General features: G+C 39.7%; 1 protein-coding gene across 5 annotated transcripts in view; it reads left to right on the top strand.

The window, feature by feature from the left end:
- The first annotated feature begins 307 nt into the window (after positions 1 to 307).
- The window catches only part of znf800b (zinc finger protein 800b), a 31,409-nt gene continuing 18,302 nt past the window's right edge, over positions 308 to 13,414 (top strand). For 2 of the 5 annotated variants that reach the window (XM_044108200.1, XM_044108203.1), the window contains exon 1: positions 308 to 551. The gene's annotated coding sequence lies outside the window, so the exon portion shown is untranslated. Of the gene's footprint in view, positions 552 to 1,386; positions 1,480 to 2,987; positions 3,320 to 13,414 lie in introns of those variants that run through there. The other 3 variants (XM_044108204.1, XM_044108202.1, XM_044108199.1) reach the window with 3 other exon arrangements.

Genomic DNA, 13,414 nt, shown 5'->3' with positions numbered 1-13,414 from the left:
TCATAATCCACTTTAACTACATCAACTTCTCAGGATTTCTACTGAAATTTTTTCAGAAAAGAAAAACTCTTGTCATCCATTAGCTACAGCATAACATCCAATATTAGTGGATAGCCGTCCAGTAATAACAAAGTTATTGTAGGCTATAAGTCTTTTGGTTAATTCCAATTCAATTGACATTCAAAAATGAAATCAAATTCGTTGACGCACTTCTCTTTAAACTGTATGCTGGAAACTCAACTTCAATCAAAACATGTACTGTCGCTTTAAATTCCAGTTTTTCTCTAAATATACTTCTATGGTTGCTACAGCTGCAGCTAATTATATCAGCTACGATATTTCTCTTTCTCGTTAGCTGTGAGCTAGCTATGATTTGCCAAATAGTGACGATTGATAATGGCTCCTTATCAATCGTTCACAGACTAAATAACTTGTTAATAAATTATATGCTTTTATTTGGCGTAATGTAAATTTCAGAGTTCCCTGTTGAAAAGCCTATGTTCTTATCGCCATAGCAACGAGTGAAATCTATATTGCAGTCCACAAATAAGGTAGGAATGTGTTGTGTTTACATAGTCAATTTTTTCACTGTCGTGTTGCTTGTATTTGTAAAATGCAGGCAAGTAATATAATTTCATTTAAATAATAGGTAAATTGGAGTATTAAGACAAAAAAACCAACCGAAACGAGCAAAAAAAGGTCATGCTAACCTTACTGAATTAACTGTTACTAGGTCGTAGGAGCTAAGCTAACTAGCTTGGAGACATCAAATTATATTCAAGTTTAAAATCTCATATTTAATTAGGCAAAATTTCAAAAATACAAAAAGCTGTATGATTTTTTTAATATATATATGCAAAGCAATGTTATTGTAAGAAAGAGGGCGGGATATATTTAGGTAGCACAACTTGTTTTTTAATCAGTAGACTGACTTAGCTATAAATTATAGCAGAGCTAATTCTCATGGGTTTGTTTGAGTTTTGATCATTTTTGCAAACTCCAGAGCCAGTTTATTTTGACCATAATGTTTAGTTTTGCTTATAGAACCCTCATTTTGTGTTGGTATAGTAGTTCATTGATATTTACTGTGCTCTCGTCAAAATATTATCAATTGTTTTGGACTATTTAGCAGTGCTATTTCAGTAGTGGGGTTTCACAGTGGGGCACTTGGTAGCACTGTTGCCTTTCAGCAAGAAGGTTCTGGATTTGAATCCCTGCCTGGGGATTTCTTTTTCTGCCTTCAATGTTCTCTCTGGGTACTCCAGCTTGCTCCCACAATCCAAAAACATGACTATTAGCTCAGTTGAATACTCTAAAATGACTCCTAGACATGAGTGTAGGCATGCATGCACGGTTGTTTGTCTTTGTGTTTCCCTGTGATGGACCAGTGACCAATCCAGGGTGTATCCTGCCTCACACCCAATGACCACTTGAGATAGGCTGTGTCCCCAACCCCCGTGTCCCTGCGAAGACAAGCAGGTAAAGACAATGGGTGGATTTCAGTACTTTTTGAGAGAAGTGAAGCACCCTTTTTTGTTGCTGGGAAAGTTTTTCTGGTCAGTATTTGTGTTTTTGAGTGCAAATGTGTGCAGTTATAGAACTGGCAGCAGAATTACTGTGATTATTCTTCATAAACACTTTAATTCAAAACTTTTTTTTTCATAAGGTATTCCATTCCTACCTTTAGGGGATCTTATTAAGATAGTATACAACAGTCAACAAGTGACTTAGCAGACACATGTGTAACTTACAAAAATTAAGTTTTTTTGTCTTATTTTATTTTGTGTGTGTCCTTTTCTGTCCTTGTGTTGCTTTTGTATTTTGTGCAGTCTTTATATTACTGGGTTGGCTCTTGGTCTTCATTGTTAGTTTTCTTGTTCATTGCACCTTTTACCTTTCTGTTATGTTGGTGTTTTTAGTTGAACCTTTGTGATCTGAATCCGACCACGACGGTACAAAAAGCAGTTTTGTGACCGCACATGCAGTGATCTACTTTTGTCTGAATGAATCCAGAAACCATCAATACCACATGAACTTCTTTCCCCATTTCATGAAGAAACTTTAAAGTGTTTTGTTGTAATTTTTATTTATTTATTTTTTTGTAGAACCACACAAGGTAGCACAACAAATCCTATAAAGTGCAAGAAAAGTTATGCGAGGTTTTTCATGGCATTTGTGGAGAGTTTTAAACAACAGGTCCATTGAACTTATCTGTCCATCACCCAAAAATGTAAAGAATATGAGGTGAACCGTCAGGCCGGGCGGGGAGAACATTTGTCAGTGAAGCTGGAGAAGCTGGCATTATCTAGAGCTCTGTTCTATTGACAAGAAAACTACTACTTGGTCATTCAACAGAGCTTTGTGGAAAGAAGGAATCAGTGTAAAAAAAAGGCAAAATAAAAAGCAAAATAGACAAGCTTCCAGTTTGCAAAAATGCTTGTTTATTTTTTTTAATTTTGTTTGGCATTAAGATGTGGGAAAGGGGGCTGAATACATTAACATACTAACCGCACTTTTCAGATTTTAGGCCATCATTAATCCTCTTCTTTCTACTTTACAAACTACGTTTTGGAATTCAATGCATGAAAATTTGAAGTTTTAAAGTGGAAAAATGTGCTTGTTTTTGTTGGGTTTGTTTGTGATTTAATCCTTTTGTATTTGTTAAATATTTGCATGCTGTTCTTTGGTATTTTTCGAGTACTTTCTGATATTTTCTGTAGTTAATGTCTATTTTAGGCAATTCTTTTTGTCATAATCCTCCCCCCCAGAAATATGATTATCTCTTGTTTTGGTTTTTAATTATGAATATACATCAGATAAAACTTGGTGATTTACTGATTTTTTTTTTTAATTAAGCATTTTTATTTGATCGATTAACTCTTCTAAGGGTGCAAAACCTCCTGTGTTACTTTGCTTTTGCGTCGTGGACTTTCGTGGAGAGGCGTGTGTCCTCAAAAGGTTGCGCGTTTTGGGCGACAAATCAGCTCCACAAATGCGGAGCGGTTTAAAAACGGACGATTTCTTCAACTTTTTCCGAATTTAAACAGTTAAAATACTTCCTGTTTTCGGAGCGTCCGTCCGAAATAGCGGACATTTCCTGCTGAAATCGGATGCAGAGAGTGCACCTTTGCGCAGAGGCTGGTTTTATACCGAGTGGCTCCTCTGGGTGCACAAAGACAGCGGCTCGCAGAGGAACTTGTTCAGAGCGAACCGGGGACGCTGGGAGGCGAAATCCTCAACCTCCGGAGTCCGAATCGCAACAACCGCGCTGTTTACCTCCTGAAATCCTCTATTCTGCTTCCCACCTCAACAATACAAGGTAAGGAGTTGTTTTAGAAGCCTTTCAGTGGTAACGGAGCGCTGCGGAGCGGGTTAAATCCTCTTCGCTCTGGCTTCCCGAGCGTGGTTGTTTTTGCAGAAAATGGCGTCATCGCCCTCTTGTTTCTGCTTGGCCGCGGCGGGGAGAGGAGTAGTTTCAGCGACTTGTAGCGGCGCACACACGCAGCGCATACTTCCTTAAAGGCAAAAATCGCGTACTGCGACGTCTTTTGTTCAATAATAAGGCGTTTAATTGCGAAATACTTCGCGTTTTGGCTCAGCATAAGGACGCGCAAAGATGGAAGGGTCACCGGTCCTGTGCGCCAGGCTGCTTCTTGGAAAAGGTGGCACGGAGCCGCTAAACGCAGCGTTGTACAATGGCTCGAGACCCATCCAAATGACCTCAAATGATTTAGCGTTTTCCCCACGACGTTGATAGTCATATTTATGGCAGCTCTGCGCCGTATCTTTGTGTATAATTTACTCGGGTTAGCTCGTTTTTACGCCGCACTCCCCTGCCATGCTGCAATCGTTCCGAGGGGCCTCTCTCTCACACGGCTTGAAAAGGTGCATTATACCCTTGGCTTTTCCCTCTGATCAAATGAAGCTGCTCCTTTGTTGCTGGAAATAGCGGCTACAATATAAGCGTGTAAAAGGAGATTTTCGAGAGGGGGGGAGGGAGGCGTTGGAGGGGGGGCGATGCAAATCGTGCCATGAGAAACGGCGACCTGCCCCTGCGCTCTGGTTTTGCAGCTGAACCAGACGAGGACGTGCTGAATGAGGTGGAAATAAAAAAAGTCCCCTGGATGAATCGCAGACTTTTTCTCTAAACTGCATGGGGAAGTCCAGACGTTCCAGGATTGTGTTGCCGCTTTGCGCAGAGCAACGGTGGCAGCTGCTGTAACCGCCGCCAAGCGTTTCACCGCGATATTTTTTTTGTCCTTGTTGGCCAGCCTTTTGTAAATAGTTGAGGACTCTAGGATAAAAGAGCACAATAGTATTCAAGCGGGCCCTTTATGGCCTGTGAATGTGGTCCTAAGTCCCCATTCCGACAGCTACGTGTATGCGTCCTCGCTGTGGCCACTACACATCCAGTACAGCGAGGCCACTGGCTCTCTTGTATCCGCTCTGCTTGGTTCCTCCTGTGCCACAGAAGTCGATGCCTGGTCGTGCGCTCAGAGCTGCAACGCAGGTCAGCACAAAATCGAAGCAATCCACGCAACATCCTCGTCATAATCGCTCCGTGCCCGTATTTTTATTAAGTTTTCAGAGTTATGCAACAGAATTGCCGCTTCATTAACCTGAAATCCATCACCGAGGGTGGATGTGTTCGTGTAAAACATCAGGGAGATCGGAAAGGACCTCGCCGCGATCGCGTTGAATTAAAAAAGATCTGTCATTTGCAAATCACCCAGTGCCATTTGCGTCACAGCCCGCGGCCTCGCACGCCCATGGGGGGCGATGGAGTTGCAAATGGAGACTGTATGTGTGTGCTGACGCTGCCCCAGCTGAAAAGGGAACCAATAGACACGGACTCGGGCGGCAACGATCGCCAGCGCGCCGCCACTCTCGGGCTGTGCACAGACTTGGGATTCCGTATCAACGCGGAAGATCGCGCAGTTTTATTCTGGGTTTCGTCGGGCTTTCCATGGCTTTGGCCGCGATGCGTAAGTGGATCTTACACACACGGCTTAAACCTGCTACGGAGGCCAGCCGGAGAGGAGTAGCCTATATGTGTCCTGTTCTCTTCCCTCATGGTGATCGCTGCATGTGGCTTCTGAGAACTCGCTCTTTGCTGGATAACTGTCTTTCCACTTGATCGTGATGATATGGCCGTAAAACCTTTATCACCAGCGCTAAGATCGCTCGGATGTTTTATGTCTCGAGCGCTGATTCTGTCACTTTTTTTCTGTTGTTGTTAGATTCGCGACGCGCCACAAGTTTTTGCTTCGGAAATGAACGGGGCGTATTTTATCCAGGAAGGTTGCATTTGTTGTCGATGCGCTTTTGGGCACTGCGCATGGTTTCATCCACCGGACCTTAAAGGAAGCGGAAAATTACGAAATTCTCTAATGCAAGTTAATTAAATGTAGATAAACTTAAGTTACAATTTTCAGTAAGAATGTTTATAAATAGCCATAATGCGCTTGTGTATATATGTATGTATGTATGCGTGTGTGTTTTAAGTTAGGTTTAACTTATGATTTGAAGAAAATCATTGCATCATGTGGTAAATTTAACTTTTTTTCCCCCCATTTTGTCACGTTACAGCCCTATTGTATTTTATTAAATTTTCAACTCCAAGACCCACAAGGTAGCACTAATTATGCATGATTTAAAAAAAAAAAGAAATATGAAAAGTGTGGAATGCATCTGTAACCATACCCCTTTACCCTGATTCACTTAAACAAGATGCAGTGCAACCATTTTCTCCTATAGTCTCAACATTGTTAAGTAGAGTCCACCTGGCTGCAATTTAAATAATCTCAGTTTAGATACAGGTGTTCTGGTGATACTAGAGAACAAAAGGGATTGTGAATACCAAAACATCAAATAGCACAGTGATAAAGTTGGGGGCAGTTTAAAGGAGGGTTCGGGTCTAAAACAAAATTACAAGCCCATGGGAAAAGACTGCCACATCTGCAAACCTACCTAAACATCTAATCTGAAATGCCAGATAATTTCAGCATTGATCATTCAATAATAAAAAGACACAGCAAGTGAGTGGAATGACTTAGTCTGGTCAAAGAAGTGTGAAGTTGAACATTTTGACCTAGACTTTATTTAGCAGAAATCAAAGACTGGATGTCACCCCTATGGTGAAACATGGTGATGGTAATATCATGCTGTGGGGATACTTTTCTTCAGCAGGGACAGGGAAGCTGTTATAAGCTGATCAGATGGATGGAGCACAATTCTAGAAGAAAAACAGTTGGAGGGGGCAGAAAACTGGATTTGAGGTGGAGGAACACCTTTTAGCATTACAGCAGCTGTAAACATTCAGAGTTACGCTGAAATGTTTTATATCCATGCTTTGGAATGGTCCAGACCTAAATCAGTGGCAGAACTTTAGGATTATTGTTGACAAACACACACATCTGAGTAAGCTTGTGCTACTTTGCAAAGAGGAATGTCCAACAACTTTTGCCTTTGGATGTCCAAAAATGTTAGTCAGACGCTTACAGACTTGGCACTGGTATTGCAGAAAAGCAGGGTTTTCCAAACTATTTACACAGATAGGCTGAGAAAAGCGAGGTCACATTTTTCCAATTTTTAGTCATAAAAAATGTGAAAACCTTGTACATATTTTCCTTCACAATGATGTGACACTTTGTGCTGGTCTATCATATCAAACCCACCAAATGTACATTGAAGATGTTATGTGACAAAGGTAAGGTAAGTTCATGGTCTGTTGATCAAATTTATGTAAAGACTGTTTCCTAGAGCAAATACACAGGAGAATCATAACTTTAATCACTGTGGAGAGAATCTATGGTGAAATTTAAGAAGGATTCGGATAGTGTTGGTGCGACTTAAGGGTCTAATACTTTACATACAATGTTTTATATTTCCAGTAGGATTAGGACTTTTAATTTCTTTCTCATAAGATTAACTTGACACAACAGCAGCAGCAGCAAGGACTTCCTGCTTTGTCTGAGTTCAAATCTCGCAGTTGTCAGTTATTGTTTTGCAGCAGTCCACTTATGTCATTGTGTGATTCAGTCAGTTTAATGATGTATTACTGTGTTCAGTCAATGAGTCAGTCTGTCAGGCCCATGAGCAAATGTAGTCATTCAACAAATCTCTTAACCTGTCAGCCCCGTTACTAGTCTGCGAAGCAAACAGAAGCACATGTGGTGAGGGATCCACTCAGCCAGGCAACTAGAAAATTAGCATCTGGCTCTCAGTTAGTAGGTCAGCTAGTTGTTCAGCATGCACACTCACTAAACAACCCGGCCGAACTGATATGTTGCTGTGTCAATGATGAAGGGGAACTGTGTTTTGGGCACAGCTTAACCTCTCAACAAAGACCTGCCTCTTTTCCTTCCTAGCGATAGAAGGGCCTCTAACTTCTTAGAACTTCTTCTCAAGTCTGCTGTCATAACAGCATTTGCTGAAGATGGAGTTGCTTTAGGTAATATGAATTATTACTTTCCTCCTTGGGTTTCACAAAATATAGCGCCCATGTTTAAAATTTAGGTGTGATTTTCAGAGCTGTGAATCCACACCTGGCCTGAAAATGCCCATTATGCACATCCCATGGCTATATTTATTTAAATCTGTGTCTGTGCTCCCTTTACACACACTCTGCTGCTGCATCTCTATATGCTGTTCTAATATGCTGGGTCTGTGCATAATTTAAAGTAACACTGGACAATGAACTCCCTTTGAAAAGTCTCACTATACATTTAAGTATAGATGTGTTGCTGTGTTTGGTTCCCACTGTTCTGTCTGTGTTCCCTGTCTTAATGTTTTAAAAAAGAGCTGACTTTGAATTTTCTTTTGACACTATCTCTTTCAGTGTGGTGACCTTTGAACAGATAAAAATGGAAAGGTTAAGAAATTTAATGATAAAATGACAAATAATACTCTTTGTTTAAGTTGTTGTACAGCTTTTCAGGATGGACTTCAGACATTGATAATAAGGTGCTAGGTGCCTCTTGCTCCAGTACAATTACTACATTTCAGTTCATGACATGGGGCTTTAACCAACACGTGTAGTCAGTGTTATGTTCATTTTTTTAGCACTGATTAAATTTATTCTTCCTACCGTGGTGCTCGTAGTATTGAAACTGCCAACAAACAATTGACACATAGCAAGTTGCTTCTTGACAGCATGCTTTTTCAGATTGTACATTTCTTCTTGACAATATTTGACGGGTTCATTTCAACTGGTTGGTTTGGTCTAAAGCAGGGGTCTCAAACTCCAGGCCTCGAGGGCCGCAGTCATGCAGTTTTTAGATGTGCCACAGGTACAAAACACTGGAATGAAATGGCTTAATTACCTCCAGTTCTCCAGAGTCTTAATTATTCTATTCAGGTGTGGTGCAGCAGAGGCACATCTAAAAGTTGCAGGACTGCAGCCCTCGAGGACTGGAGTTTGAGACCCCTGGTCTAAAGTGTTTAGGTATATTCCCGATCCAGGCTTTGCATTACCTTAATGTTGGCCAACTTTATCCATTTACAGTTTTGATTCATATTCAGTCTCCTGTTGTGAGTCAATGTGAGAGTTTTGAACTTAAAAAATTGTGCCAATTTTTAAGCATGGTGGTGGCTGCATTATGGCGAGGATCTGTTTCGTGAGCAGGTAATACCAATAACTGGCAGGGCAACTGGAGATTCCTAAGTTCCTGAAATCATAAGTTTAACAGCTGAAACTTTCAATTTTGTTTTCCAGACTTTGACAATGATCCCAGACACATAAAATCTGCTTCTGGAAATGATGAAGATGAACATTAAGATTTTGGAATGGTCTCAAAGCAATCTATGGACTATACTGTAAATTTCTCCAAAGAAGACTCGATTGCTTAGCCCAATGTAATGTCAGGACCTTGCTGTTTGTTTCGGAAAGTACTGGATCAGGGTACAGTTTGCTTACGGACAATTAATCAAACCTCTTTTTGGGTTTATTTACTGCATGAATAGCAGCCTGTATGTATAACTTTGCCCATGAGTAGATTAAAACAAATCCACAATAAAGTCAAACAATTTAGTAAAGATGTTAAAAGCATATGTGTCTAAAATAAAAATTATGGCCATGATTCGTACATGTAGCATCTGACCGGAACTGTGTTATTTACATTTTGCATCAACACTTTAACATCAGTGTTTCAGTTCAGGAAGTCACCTTTCACTTCAAACCAACATGCAGAGGATGTGATCATGTGTGACGTGTTGCAACTTGGTGAGCACTTCGGGGACTGCTTGTAGGTTGGACATGAGAATATATAGAATTTATTCAACGCACACACTGTAAAATCGACAGTGTAGAATGAGTTGTTCACATAACCTTGCTCAAAGTGCCTATATTTATATGAGCCCCATTTGCACTTGCAGCGTACTTTGGCACTGGTGATGTAAACCCGCCATCACATCACACGAACAATGCCCAAACTGCCAGATTCAGTGACTGAGTGCAGAGCGTTTGTAATATCAAGCAATGTGGATATGTACCAGTTGGCTATGGCGCTGTCTGTACTGTCCTGTGGCCAGCTGGTATCAGTGGCGTGTCTGCCAGCTGTCAGCATCATGTCACAGCGTATCTTCCTGTCAGAGTGCCTCTGCTCAGCCGCAGGAATTACATATCAGAGGACACTGATTGCTGCCACACATCTCTTGGCTGTAGAACCAAACAAACAGTTCATCTGTTATTGATAAACTGATATGCTGAGGTAAACATAAGCACATAAGTCAAATAAAATATGTTTGTTTTTTTTTGTTTTTCGGGGGGTGGGGGGTATGACTTATATTCCGCATAGCAAAGAACTAGAGGTTTTCTTTTTACATTGGATAATGTATCTGTTGGCTCTCAACATACAACAGATGATTTGCCTTTTAGAATAACAGTTGCTTAAAACTGGTCAACACACCAATACATTATTTTCTGGCTGACACAAACAAAACCCCAGGAGATGGAAGCTGATATTAGGTGTATTTGTGAAACATTGGGTGCTGGTGGAGTAGATTGTTTTGTGGTATGAATTTAGCTTTAAATGGATCATAACCGTGGGGTAATACGTACAATGAGATGACTGTAGGCACATAGTCTTAATGTTGTTCTGCCTGAAGCTGGATACATTGTTGGTTGGTGTATGGGAAAGGTGAAGATAGTCATTCAACTTGCAGTACCTTGCAAAAAGTATTCACTTTATCACATTTTGTTGACCAGCTCGATCATTGTAAACTGGAAGGAAAATTATACGTTTTTCAAAACTTTTTAAAACAAAGTACAAAGTTTGTGTGTACTCAATAGAAATACATTTTGCTTCTCCTGCAACTTCAAGTCATTTATAGAATAGGGCATTTTTGCCAATTTTTTCTAAATGCCTCAAGATCAGTCAAAGTGGCTGGATAGCATCCATTAACATCAGATATCAAAACCTGCCACAGATTCACACTTGGTTTCAGTACATGAATGTGCTTTTTAATAACATGAAAGTTTTTTCGGAGAGACAGTTAAGTGGTTATTTTATCGTTGACACTGAATTTTAAGTCATTTTCTCTCTCAGCAGTTAGCATTAGCCGCTGTGTTAAATCTGTGTTTTTCTCAGATTACCCAGTATTTTTGCTCCATCCGTCTTCCTATCAACTGTTGCTGTGGCTCAGTGGACTTAGTGACTGTCTTGCAATTGCAAATTTGTGGGTTCTATTCCAAAGTCCTCTCTTTGGTCACATAGGCAATTCACTAACACATGAATGGATGTTAGCGTTTTGGGAGACACGCATAAGTACTTAATGCTTTTATCATGACTAGAATAGCACAGGGTCTACTGTAACTGCCCAATAAATGCATTCTCACAGGATAATGCTACCACCATGACTCACAGCTGTGTGTTCAGGGTACAATATTAGTTTTCCTCAGAACTACTTTAGCATACAGGTGAAAAATGAAATTTTGGTCTAGTTTGACCAGAGCAGCTCTTTACTACATGTGTCCCCTATGGGTCATAGCAAAAACTACAAAGACGTTTTAGATTTTCTCTTGCTTTTATTCCATGAAGTTTAGATTAGCGGTTTCCACCAATTGTTGTTTCCTGATAAACAATTCTCCCACCTGAGGCGTTGTCCTAAGACTTACTTATCTTGTCTTTTATAAAGCTCTTTTAAAACATTACATCTTTTCCTTCCACTTCACAATAGTGCTAATTTATGATAGGCTGTAACATGACCAAAGACGAAAAAAGAAAGGGGTGTGAATACCTTTGCGTGGAACTGTAGTAAAGGAGGCTTGTGAGTCTAAAAAGTTCAATGAGCTCAAGATTTCTTAAGTGTGATTTATCTGGCATTCCAGCCACGTCTCACTTAAAGTTTCATCTTTATGGCCACATTAGCCATTGTTCCAGTGCTTTACTGTTCAGCAGTTGTTCATCAGTCTCTTCAGAGAAATCAGTGAAGAAACGTCTCATTCAAACCTGCTGTTTTATTCACTTAATCATCTACACTTTGATGTTCGTGCAAAAGAATTTTTTTTTTCCTTCAGTGATTATGTGAACAGGTCCATTAAAGTTCATTGTAATCGAGATACCCTCCTCTGTTCCACTGGGAGATCATTCTTATTGATATGACATTTTTAAGTATTTCTAATTACATTTAAGAGAACATCAAGGTAAAAACAAAGTATGTATGCAGAGTTTGGGTCAAAGAGCAAACTCTCGGCATTCCCAGTTCATAAGTTTTAGCCCAGGACACCTTCTCTTTTATTGCCTGAGTTATAACCAGACTCTCTACATCATAGCCATTTCTGTCTGTTGCCATGGAAATGGGAGAGTCCCTTGCTTTATCTGTGTTAGTGTATTATTGGTGAGGGTCTGGCTAAATCCAATTGCTTCCAATCTTTGTAGTACATCTACGGCCTTAAATAAGTCATTTCTGACTGTGTTGTACACTTTGAGATGGTTGACTCTGGAGGGTTTCATTTCCAGCAGCTTGTCAGATGTTTTAATGAAATACCTCTTGGCAAAGTAATTAGCTCCTGGTGGTCTTTGTTTGGCATTTGCAACCTTCTGGATACTGCTGTACATTTAAATCAGACTCAGGATCCCAAGATAAATCAGTTTGTTTATTACTGTTTGCTGATGCTGTGAATGCAGTTCTGAGTCATTTAAGAAACTCAGCTTTACTAAGATGTTCCCCAATGCACAGAGATTTTGATTAGGCTAAACTCACTCATCTGTAGGCATTTCCTAAAGCAACTTATTCTTGATGAAGAGTGAAGTAGTGTATTACAAAGACCTTCAGTCTGTCATCAGGAGGCACAGAGCATTATTGACCCCAAAGTATTAATACTTACTAAGCAACAATCAAGCTCGATAAATAAATTAAAATCTATCTTTTGTTAAAATGTCCTCCCAATTTATTTTGGTTTTCTCTTTTTCAAGCTTTTATTAAGTGGCAAAACTGACGTATAATGGTAGCGTGGTTTTCTGTTTTTTTTTTTTCTAAATATCTGAAGTAGTTGTCTCGGATGAATGTGGCTCCAATGTAAAGTGCTTTGAGTGGTCATTAAACTGGCATAGAAATTGGCAGAAAAAGATGGTGAGCTCGTTCGCAGCAGCCAGATCCCAAAGGTTTTTAGTAACAACCGAAGGACTCAAATAAAAAGGTTGTCAGGCTCAAGGATACAGAAGTCGGGGCAGAATAATTTCTGAAGGAAAGAACTATAAAGCTGTCTGCTCACTGAACTTTACTTACAGACCTCTTTGCTTCGTTGCTCTGTTAGCCTAATAACTGCATATCTACAGTTTGATCTGTCGATGTCAGTTCATTACAAATGTTCTTTTTCCTCTTCAGAGTCAAGCTTGTTATTATTTTCACCTTTTATCGCCACCTTAACAGCATAGACATGCCTTATCTGTTACACTATTCACGCAGCCATGAGAGGTTTGTTTTCACTTAGTCCACTCAGTATAAAGAATGCACACCCTATGGGAATTCAAGCATTTTAAAGTATAAATGATGTTGCCTCTACTAGGTTTAAAAGTTATGTAAATATCACCTCAAGTGTACAAAACCATAGAGATACACTGATTAGGACCTACCAATTCTGATTTTTGACTGGATAATGGGAATTTTTAAGGCATCTTAAATTGAAATAAATACATTTCAACAAATTATCCCTGTTTTGATGCATCAAAGCACATTATGCCTTTGTTTTTTTTTTATATTTGACCTATTAAATTACAATAAAAGAAAATGGTCTAATAAGTCAGCTAATTTCTAAAGTTGCTCTTAATGTTTTGTGAGATTTCTTCTTTGTCCTTTAGAAAAAGTCATACCAACAAGGTAAATTCTTGTTTTGAACAGAATTCAGTCGAACCAACAACTTGCTTCATCTGTAGCATCTTTAACATTTTCAAATAGGATTTGTTGTTTATGT

Source organism: Gambusia affinis, linkage group LG23, assembly GCF_019740435.1.
Source record: "Gambusia affinis linkage group LG23, SWU_Gaff_1.0, whole genome shotgun sequence".
Lineage (NCBI taxonomy): Eukaryota > Metazoa > Chordata > Actinopteri > Cyprinodontiformes > Poeciliidae > Gambusia > Gambusia affinis.
The sequence above is the reverse complement of the archived record's forward strand: the minus strand, read 5'-3'. Positions and strand labels throughout refer to the sequence as shown.